Here is a 10,111-nt window from a genome sequence, read left to right on the forward strand (position 1 = left end):
ATAGCTGATTCACTTTGTTACACAGCAGAAAATAACACAACGTTGTAAAGCAGTTATACTCCAATAAAGATATTAAAAAAACAAATAAATAAGTAAATAAAAAATTTAAAGAAATAAGATTTTTCTTGGAGTGCAGAATCTTGAGACCAGGTACCGCATCGCAGCACGCACTGCTACGCTCAGGGGCTATCTGACAGCAGCAGCCCTAGAAGGCGCAGCAGAGAGGAAGGAGAAGGGTCTTCCTCGGGGCCCGTCAGGCCACAATGGCTGCTCTCTGCTGCCTCCTTCTGGTGAAATATTTTAAAGCGGAGACCTAACTACCTAAAATGTTCATATCCTGAGTCGTATTTTTTAGACGTCTCTCCTAATTGTATTAAATACTAAGATCTTTTGTGTAATAACTGTAATAAATGCCGTAGTATATAAATTTTACTAATGCTTACCTACTAAGTAATTACATCACAATGATAGTATAATAGCTTAGGTAATGCCAGCTCCTCACAGGTTAAAAATGTGGTAATTTCCAGAAAAAACATGACGTTTAAAAAATTTAAAAGATATGGAAGATATAGACCTGAAAATTCTGTGGTAAAATAATCAGAATTTTATTCTTAAATATTCCCAGGTGGATCTTCATTATTTTAATCCTTATTCTTATTCATATTTTTATTCTTAGTCATTTTCTACCTCTATTTGTGTTATAGAAGGAAATACAAATAAAAATTTAAAATGCTCATGCCACGGAGCAACTACACCCGTGAGCCACAACTACTGAGCCTGCAAGCCACACCTACTGAGCCCACGTGCCACAACTACTGAAGCCCACAAGCCTAGAGCCCGTGCTCTGCAACAAGAGAAGCCACTGCAATGAAAGGCCCGCTCACTGCAACGAAAAGTAGCCCCCGCTTGCCGCAACTAGAGAAAGCCTACACGCAGCAATGAAGTCCTAATGAAGCCAAAACTAACTAAGTAAATAAATATATTTAAAAAAATAAAAGAAAAAGGCATATACCAGGCCAACTCTGGGGACACTCCAACCTGAGAGAGTGAAAGCATGGAGATAAACAATATTTCGGTTTTGAATGTTGTAGGGATTCTATGTATTTGGAAATATCTGAAGCACAAAGTAACGCCAAAGAACAGAAGGAGACTAGGGAATATTTGCTACTTGTCCATAACAAGATAAATATAAAAACTGAAAGTAAATGTTTAGAAACTTTTATACCAGTTCAACAGAGCGATTCCATGTATGTTAATCGAATAATAAAACAAGAAAATGCCTTTTCATTTTGTGTTTGAAATCACTCTCATTTTCATTATATTTTACAAAATCTTTGGTGCATAATAAATTTGGGGAAAAATTGGTCTTTCACCTCAGAAAGATTGAGAAGGACAGACATAGATCATGAAGAAGTAGGCGTGGTCATATAAAAGACTGGAAATAAGGAGTGGGACATAAGGTCTTTGCATGTCATGCTGCATTATTTTTTTATTTTTTTAACATCTTTATTAGGGTATAATTGCTTTACAATGGTGTGTTAGTTTCTGCTTTATAACAAAGTGAATCAGTTATACATATACATATGTTCCCATATCTCTTCCCTCTTGCATCTCCCTCCCTCCCACCCTCCCTATCCCACCATTCCAGGTGGTTACAAAGCACCGAGCTGATATCCCTGTGCTATGTGGCTGCTTCCCACTAGCTATCTACCTTAAGTTTGGAAGTGTATATATGTCCATGCCTCTCTCGCGCTTTGTCACAGCTCACCCTTCCCCCTCCCCATATCCTCAAGTCCGTTCTCCAGTAGGTCTGTGTCTTTATTCATGTCTTATCCCTAGGTTCTTCATGACATTTTTTTTTCTTAAATTCCATATATATATATGTGTTAGCATACGGTATTTGTCTTTCTCTTTCTGACTTACTTCACTCTGTATGACAGACTCTAGGTCTATCCATCTCATTACACATAGCTCAATTTCATTTCTTTTTATGGCTGAGTAATATTCCATTGTATATATGTGCCACATCTTCTTTATCCATTCATCCAATGATGGGCACTTAGGTTGTTTCCATCTCTGGGATATTGTAAATAGAGCTGCAATGAACATTTTGGTACATGACTCTTTTTGAATTATGTTTTTCTCAGGGTATATGCTCAGTAGTGGGATTGCTGGGTCATATGGTAGTTCTATTTGTAGTTTTTTAAGGAACCTCCATACTGTTCTCCATAGCAGCTGTACCAATTCACATTCCCACCAGCAGTGCAGGAGTGTTCCCTTTTCTCCACACCATGCTGCATTATTTAAATGTAATCTCATAAGAAATGAAAGGTTGTGTGTTTAAAAATATGTTAAAAATTGTTAGAAAAAATGATATCAAGCCTGTGTTAGAATTTACTACTGTACTAACAAGTAAATCAGCAAGGTGAAGGTGATGAAATCATTAAAAAGTAGAAGTTTCAGGGATGGTGCAGAAGAGGAGTGATGAATTTGTGAAACAGAACACTCATAAAATGAGTGATTATAATTTCATTTCACAGTTTCATAAAAGCGTCATGGCCAAGTCTTTATTTACACAAGACGTCTGTACAAGGATGACCTGAGATACCAGGTGTACAGACATTAGGTCAGAATCAAAAAGAAAAAAAAAAGCAGCAAACAATAGAGATACAACTTTGTCTAAAGCTGAAATATCATGTTTTTACTCCCCAACAACTAACATGAAAGCATAAAACTGTGTCAAACAGAGATCTGAAAGGACACAAGTTCTGATTTTCAGCATTGCCAGGGAATTTCCCCCCTGCCAAGCTGAAAACAAAGCTGATGACCCAGTTCACCCATTTCTTATACTGGGGATGTTTTATTTTATTTTGTTTCGACACTAAGAAGAGTTTTTGGTAAGGATGAAATATGATGTTTTCATTTTGGAAAGTTAACTGGGTCTGATGTAGAGAATGGATTTAAGGGGTCAATAAAGAGATATTTTCAGTGATTACTGTGTACGTTGAGAAAGGACTGAACTAAAGCAAGGAAAGAAGATTAATCCTGGCTGCACAGTCTAACCTAAATGAGAAATTAAACAACACATCACTGGAAAACAAAAAACAAACAAACAAAAAACCAACAACAAAAACAAGCCAGTAACAAAGAAGAGTTACTTTCTATGGACTTTACCTTCACACTTCCTTGAAACTTGCCAGAAGTTTTGTCAATAGTAGCAACATAGTCCCAGCAGTCTCTGTGATGGAATTCAGAGGAGGCTCGGAGCCTGTACTTGGGTCCACAGTAAAGTGTGCCTCAGGACTATCTTTATGGGATGAGCACTATTGAAAAAAATTGTCTTAAGGGGACCTGCGAGAACAGGCTTCAAAGTATCAATAGAAGCAAGAGAAAGTTAAAGATAACTTGCAGTTTTGTTCTCGTTAAAGAAAGAGGCTAATTGAAGTTTAGGAATGTGGTAAAAGTAATTTTTCAATTACTTCAATTTAAGCATTGCCTATGATAAACATTATGGCCCCTATTCTTAAGGAAAGCAAGGACAGTGTCACTCAAAAGTGATTAACATGGGCTTCCCTGGTGGTGCAGTGGTTGAGAGTCCACCTGCCGATGCAGGGGACACGGGTTCGTGCCCCGGTCCGGGAAGATCCCACATGCCGCAAAGCGGCTAGGCCCATAAGCCATGGCCGCTGAGCCAGCACGTCCGGAGCCTGTGCTCCGCAACGAGAGAGGCCACGACAGTGAGAGGCCCACATAACGCCAAAAAAAAAAAAGTGATAACATTTAATAAATAACCTGTTGGTACTGTGTCTGCGGAAAATGGAAAAAAATTAAAGATATTTTAAGTATCAATATTTCAGCTAGAAATTAAGGAAATATAAAACATTAAAAGAGAATTGGTTACAGTAATTGATATTATTGTAAATGTCTACATTTGTCAAACATATGACAAAAGTTTAGTTTTTCTCCAAGAAAGAATCTGTATCCACAATTTAAAAATGATCAGCCCCCCCAGTAAGTGGGTCCCAGGGAAAGGACTTTTAGTGTCTGAATTAACCTTTCAATTACAAGGAGCATTCTTCCAAATTAATTTCAGTTCATGAGAAGTTTCTTATCAACTTCAAGCTGAAAACATAATTGCTACCTCTCTTAATTAATCTGCCTGAAATTACCAAGTGTCTTAAGTGACTTATGCCAGAAATGTGGACCTAGATATAGGATGTGTCTACTTTGAAAACATTATGGGGGGATGTTTAATGTGGAATTTTGGAGGTGAAATTTTCCACCTTCCATTTAAAGGTGAACATCTGCAATAAAAGAAAAAAACTTTGTCCTCACCTTGCTTTTGTTTCAGAAAATATAACTCTCTGACACTCTTCACTTACTTATTTAAAAAATAAGGCCACCTCATACACTACGTTTATATTACCACAACAAACAAACAAAAATCAAAAGCCCTTCACTTTTCTGATAGTTGATACCTGGGACCTATAAGCATGTGGTACTTTTGTGGCCATGAAGAAGCCATATACTTACTTGTAGTGACAAGATATTGGGTTAAGCTCAGATAATTCAGCTGTTACTTGTGTGGCTGGGTGCCAAATGTTTTCACAAGATGCAAAGGGATTACAGGGAGGAGATAAGAAGAGACTCATGAGGTCTGAGAGACTTGACCACATTATCAACCAACTTGACCTTGTTAACATGAACATTCCGTCTAACAGTAGCAGAAAACATATTCTTTTCAAGAGCACAAGGAGCATTCACCAAGAAAAACCAAATTCTGGACCATTAAGCAAATTTTCATATATTTAAAATGATTGAAAATCATATGAATAATGTTCTGTGATCACAATGCAATTAAACAAGAAAAAAATAATGAAAAATTTCTGGAAACTCTCCATATATTTGGCAATAAGCAATACTTCTGAATAATCCATGGTTCAAAGAAAATTTAAAATAAAGATTGGACAATATTTTGAATTAAACAAAATGAAAAGGCTACATATGCACATTTGTAGGATGCAGCCCAATAGTGTACAAAGGAAAATTTATAGCTTTAAATACTTAAATTAGAAAGGAACAGCATCTAAATTCAATGATTTAAATTGCCACCTTAAGAAACTAGAAAAAAAAGAAGACTATATTAAATACAGTGAAGTTGAAGGAAGGAAATTTTAGAGAAAAGAGTGAAAATGAATGGATGCAAATGTGAAGAATTATAGAAATCAATTAAATCAAAAGATAGTTCAAAAGATAAATGAAGCAGATAAACTTCCAGCCAGACTGATAAAAGAGAGAATATGAAAATTACTAATATCTGGAATGAAAGAGCAGGTATTTCTATTATTCATGGAGATTTTATAAAGAGGATAAGGGAATAATATGAATAACTTTATGCTAATAAATATGACAGTTGAGGTTAAATAAATAAAATCCTTGAAAGAAAGATCAGGGGTGGCTATTCTTATTTCAGACAAAATAGACTTTTAGTCAGAAAAACAGGAAGGAGAGATAAAGAATGTCTTTATATAATGATAAAATGAAAAAGTCATCAAGAAAATATAACAGTTGTAGATATTTATGTACCCAACATTGAAGCACCTAAATATATCAAGCAATTATTAACATATGAAGGCAGAATCACACAGCAACCCATAATGGTAGACTTCATTACCCCACTTTCAACAATAAATAGACCATCTAGAATGCAAAAACACTGATGAACTTGGAGGGCATAGTGCTAAGTGAAATAAGTCAGTGAAAGAAGGACAAATACTGCATGATTCCACTAATATGAGGTATCTAAAGTAGTCAAACTCATAGAAACAGAAAGTAGGATGTTGGTTGTCAGGGGTTGGAGGGTGGTGGAAATGGGGAGATTCTGTTCAATGAGTACTAAGTTTCAGTTATGCAATATCAAAAATTTCTAAGGATCTTCTGTACAACATTGGGCTTATAGTTAACAAAACTGTACTGTACATTTAAAAATTTGTCACAAGGTTAGATCTCATGGTATGTGTTTTGTTTTTTCTTTTTAAATTTTTTTAACATCTTTATTGGAGTATAATTGCTTTACAACGGTGTGTTAGTTTCTGCTTTATAACAAGGTGAATCAGCTATACATTTACATATATCCCCATATCTCCTCCCTCTTGCGTCTCCCTCCCATCACAATTAAAAAAGACACATGCATTAGAGGTGTTTCTAAAAGTGCTTATTTTCTGTTGCATGAGTAGTGTTACTGCAGTGAATGCATGTGTTCACCACACTACAGTGCATATAATACACTATGTAGACGCAAGTATAAAAGATGTTTCTAAGAGTGATAGCTGTGCATATGAATCAGGACTGTGCTGTTTCGGTGAAAGAGTATGTTCATCATACTGTGATGCATATAATAAATTACATAAAGAAACATGTTTTAAGAAAGGGTATACATGATTGTGGATCAGGAGTTAAGATGCTCTTTCTTTTCTTTTCTGTTTGAGGGTTAATTTGGCCCTAAACTTTTTCAAGGAGTATGAAGTCTGTTTTGTCTGATATGAGTGTTGCTACCCCTACTTTCTTGTTGTTTCCATTTTCGTGAAATATCATTTTCCAACCCCTCCCTTTCAGTCTCTGAGTGTCTTTAGTTCTGAAGTGAATCTTTTGTAAGTAGCATACAGATGGGTCTTGTTTTTTAATCTAATCAGTCACTCTTGTCTCTTGATTGGATCTTTTAGTCCATTGACATTTAAAGTAAATATTGATAGGTATTATTTGTACTTTACTAAGTTCTCTAACATAATAGGTGGATAAAGTCATATCAGAATTAAACACTGGAGTCATAGTCATGGAGTGCTTAATTGATTCCATAGTTGAGACCTATATACTCACACCATAATGGAAATTAATGACAGAATCCTTACTAATAGTAGAATAAACAGGCTATTTGATTGTCTGAGTTTATGTGACATCTAATTATAGGAAAGCCAGCTTCCCAATATATGGGCCCATGGGAATTTGAGTTTTCTACCCTTTCCTGCACTGGTAGAAAACCAGTGGTCTAGAGTTATAAGATTTAACAAATATGAACAGAGGATACCCAGTTATATTTGAATTCCAGATAAGCAACAAATATAATTTTTTAGTCTAAGTATGTCTCATGCAATATTTAGGGCATTCTTATAGTAAATCTGTCATTTTTGTTTGCCCGAATTTAAAATTAACTGGGCATCTTGTATTTTATATGGAAACCCCATACTGATCCCACAAGAAATAGAATTTGAATGCAGTCATTTTTGCTGGAAAAAAGAAGAACACTGGGGGCTTCCCTGGGGCTTCCCTGGTGGCGCAATGGTTGAGAGTCCATATATTTACATTTTATATGTAAATATAACCTCTCAACCACTGCGCCACCAGGGAAACCCCTAGTCTGCCCATTTTTAAACTGCATGCTTCTTTTATTTCAATTGTAAGAGTTATATGTATATTCTGGATACAAATCGCTTATCAGATATATGTTTTGCAAATATATTATTCTCTGTGTGGTGTTCTCTTCATTTTCACAGTTGTACTTTTTGAAGTGTATATTTCTGGACTCTAAATTCTAACCATTGTCTATATGTATAATTATATGCCAGTGTCATACTTTCTTGATTACTGCATCATTAAGGTAAGTTTTGCAATCAGAAAGTATAAATCCTCCATCTTTGCCCTCCTTTTTCACAATTATTTTGGCTATTCTAATTCCTTTTCATAGTCATTTTGTGATCACTTTGTCAATTTTTACAAAAAAAGTTTATGATGAATATATAGATCAGTTTGCTCATAATTGCCCGTAGTAATATTGAGTCTTACAACCCATGAACATGGATGTCTCTTTGTTTATTTAGATTTTCTTTAATTTCTCTCAACAACATTTGGTGGTTTTCTGTGAATATGTCTTGCTCCTCATTTGTTAAGTTTAATCCTAGTTTTTCATTCCATTAAATAAGGAATTATTTTCTTTTGTTCATTTTTGCATTGTGTGTTCCTCCTTGTAGAAGGCAGAACAATGTCCTTCCAAAGATGTCCATGTATCAATCCCAGAAACATGTAAATTGGTTAGGTTACATGAAAAACGGGAATTAAGGCTGGAGATAAAATTAAGTTTGCTAACCCTGTGCCCTTCAGATAGAGATTATTTTATATTATTTGGGTGTGACTATGTAATCACAATATTCTTAAAAGTGGAAGACAGAATCAGAGTTGGGGAAAGATATACAACTTTCCTGGCTTTGAAGAAGGCGGAGGGGGACCATGAACCAGAAGCTGCTAGAAACTGGTAAAGGCAAGATCTTTCCAACACCTGAAGAAAGACATATGAGCCTACATACCCTGCATATAGATTCCTGTATCCATGTACCTGAATGCATTTACTTCCCTTTTCTTTACAGGTCTTGGGAGAGAACCTCACCATGGTCACTGAGTTCCTGTTGCTGTGTTCTTCAAGCCTTGGTGAAATTCAGCTTGTCCTCTTTGCGGTTTTCCTTTTTCTGTACCTAGTCATTCTCAGTGGCAATGTCACTATTGTTAGTGTCATCCTCCTGGAAAAAAGCCTCCACACACCAATGTACTTCTTCTTCAGAATTCTCTCAACATCAGAGAGATGCTATACACCTTTGTCGTCTTACCCAAGATGTTCATCAATCTCCTTTCTGTGGCCAAGACAACCTCCTTCACCTGTTGTGCCATCCAAATGTTCTTCTTCCTTGGTTTTGCTATTACCTACTGCCTGCTATTGGGAGTGATGGGCTATGATCATTATGCTGCCATTTGTCAACCTCTGCATTACCCTATCCTTATGAGTTGACAGGTGTGTGGAAAATTGGGAGCCACCTGTGGGATTGGTGGGTTCTTGGCCTCACTAACAGTAGTGTATTTAGTTTTCAGCCTTCCTTTCTGTAGTGCCAACAAAGTCAACCATTATTTCTGTGACAGTCATTCATCTGGCTTGCACAAATACAGATGTTCATGAGTTTGTCATATTCATCTGTGGGGTTCTTGTACTTGTGGTCCCATTTTTATTCATCTGTGTTTCTTATATCTGCATTCTGAGGACTATCCTGAAGAGTCCCTCTGCTGAAGGCAGACAGAAAGCCTTTTCCACCCATGCCTCTCACCTCACTGTTGTTATTATTCACTGTGGTTTTGCTTCCTACATCTACCTGAGACCAACAGCAAACTATGTGTAATGGTGACATACACTTTTATCACTCCATTATTAAACCCCATGGTATACAGTCTCAGAAACAAGGATGTCCAAGGTGCTATTAGAAAAGTGTTGGGGAAGAAATGATCCCTAAAATTATTTAATTGAAATATTATATTTCAGATTCTGTAAAAAACATAGTTCTTCTACTATAAAGAATGTACTTCCAGGGCTTCCCTGGTGGCGCAGTGGTTGAGAGTCCGCCTGCCGATGCAGGGGACGCGGGTTCGTGCCCCGGTCTGGGAAGATCCCACATGTTGCAGAGAGGCTAGGCCCGTGAGCCATGGCCGCTGAGCCTGCGCGTCCAGAGCCTGTGCTCCGCAACGGGAGAGGCCACAACAGTGAGAGGCCTACGTAACGCAAAAAAAAAAAAAAAAAAGAATGTACTTCCACATCTTTTTAACTGAACATTTTTATTTTTTGAGAGTAGTTGGCACATTTTCATCTCTCAGCTTTTGTACCTCAATTGCAATACAGAAAAGCTCACATTAGTGTCACTTATGTGACACTAATGTCTGCTTTTCCTCTAGAATAAGATGTTATTATGAGGTTTATTGGTAAATATTGAGTTTGGAATGTTATTGTTTGTAAAAATAGTCAAATAGTTGGCCTGACCAGTGTTATGACCATAGTTAATCATCTTAATCACTCTAGTCCACATATTACAACAGAGAGTATTTTGAAAGCAATATCCAAACATGAAATTATCCTCATGAACATGAGTGGGAGAAGACTTGCTTACAATTTAAGGAGTTTACAGAATATCTAAACCCATTCATAGACCCAATTCATGATAGTCCTTGCCTCATGGCCAATCTTATCTAAATCGCTTCACTCTATTTTTACCATTTAATCTTTTCTTTTCTACTTTTGACATTT

General features: G+C 36.4%; 1 pseudogene across 1 annotated transcript; it reads left to right on the forward strand.

Moving 5' to 3' along the window:
- The first annotated feature begins 8,417 nt into the window (after positions 1 to 8,417).
- LOC307198215 (olfactory receptor 10R2-like) lies at positions 8,418 to 9,340 on the forward strand (annotated as a pseudogene). Its single transcript has one exon. The product of its transcript is annotated as an olfactory receptor 10R2-like (transcript).
- Positions 9,341 to 10,111: the final 771 nt, after the last annotated feature.

This window comes from Stenella coeruleoalba (genome assembly GCF_951394435.1).
Source record: "Stenella coeruleoalba genome assembly, chromosome: 1".
Taxonomy (NCBI): domain Eukaryota; kingdom Metazoa; phylum Chordata; class Mammalia; order Artiodactyla; family Delphinidae; genus Stenella; species Stenella coeruleoalba.